Below are 1,299 nucleotides of genomic sequence, written 5' to 3' on the forward strand. Positions count from 1 at the left end.
GAGGCTGTGCTTCTCCCAACCTGTGGTCAAAGGCTAGCGGGCACTTCAAAGGCACCTGCCATGGGGTGAAGAGAGGAAGGGACAGAAAACTGACAGGAAGGAGTTCATCGCATTTATTGATTGATAATAAGTTCGGGCCAGCTGCACCGGAATGCTCCCTGCCTGGGCTCTGCGAAGAGGGGCAGCGGTGATCCTTCTGGTTGGTGCCAGGAGGGAGCCAGCCCTGGGCCTGGTGCTCAGGACCACTGAGGCGTGCTGTCCAGCTGGATTGCCTTGGTGGGCAGCATCAGCCTGGGCCAGGGATCAGTCCCAGGGTCCTGCTCCCTCATTCTGTCAGCCTGGGCCTCAGGCACAGAACCTCAGAGCCTGCAGCCTGCCCACCTGCCCAGCCACATGGGGACAGAATCACCTGAGTGAGAGGAGGATGGAGGAGCTCCTGGCATGATGCTGGGGAGGAGGACGTGAACATGGGCCAGGATTTGACCAGGGGTGACAGATGGGGAAGTGGGGTCAGCGAAGAGCTTACAGGCTCAGATGATGTTGCGCTCTTCGACCTTCTCTCCCAAGTAAAAGCGGCTGAAGAGGAGGGAGCTCAGGTTGATGGTCTGGAACTGGCCCTCTAGCACCATCTCGGCCACAGCTCGCCCCACGGCGGGGGCCTGCTGGAGACCATGGCCACTGAAGCCTGTGGCAAAGTACATGTTGACCACCAGGGGGTGGGGGCCCACCACGCCGTTCTGGTCAAAGGTGTTGTAGTCGTAATAGCCGGCCCAAGCGCTCCGAACCTGCAGGTGCACGAGACGTTGGGGTTCTCTGGAAGGCCGCCAGGGCAGCCACCCCGCTCCTGGTCAGGCCTCAGCACCCTCTACCACTGCCGAAGGGGTTGACAGCATGGGTTCTTAGACCCACAGAGCCCTTAGCAATTGTGAGGTAGACAGATGGGCCCGAGATGCTCCAATGTCATGCCTCCTAGTTACCTTCAGACTCTGAAAAGCTGGTACTCTGTGGGCCAAATGGGGCCACACCTTGTCCTGGAAGAAATCGTGGTCCACTTCCAGGTTCCCCGGGTCCGGTTCCTCCTCCTGGGGTGAGAGGTGGGGATACAAAAACAGAGCCAGGGCTCACTGACCTCTTTAGTCAACCCCCTAGGTGGGTGGGGGATGGGGACGAGAGATCCCAATTGAAACCTGAAAGTGCTGCCACATCAGTAACAGCACCGGCCCTCCCCAGAGCCTGAAACTTTATTTATTTATTTTTTTAATAACTATTTTTTAATATATTTTATTGATTTTTTACAGA

General features: G+C 57.1%; 1 long non-coding RNA gene across 1 annotated transcript; it reads right to left on the reverse strand.

Moving 5' to 3' along the window:
* Positions 1–96: 96 nt before the first annotated feature.
* Positions 97–1,270, reverse strand: LOC106727833. The gene is made up of 2 exons (XR_001364088.1): positions 978–1,270; positions 97–785 (listed from the first exon to the last, which is right to left on the reverse strand). It is a non-coding gene; the product is annotated as an uncharacterized LOC106727833 (long non-coding RNA).
* Between the last annotated feature and the right edge of the window lie 29 nt (positions 1,271–1,299).

Source organism: Myotis brandtii, unplaced genomic scaffold (genome assembly GCF_000412655.1).
Source record: "Myotis brandtii unplaced genomic scaffold, ASM41265v1 C42315700, whole genome shotgun sequence".
NCBI lineage: Eukaryota > Metazoa > Chordata > Mammalia > Chiroptera > Vespertilionidae > Myotis > Myotis brandtii.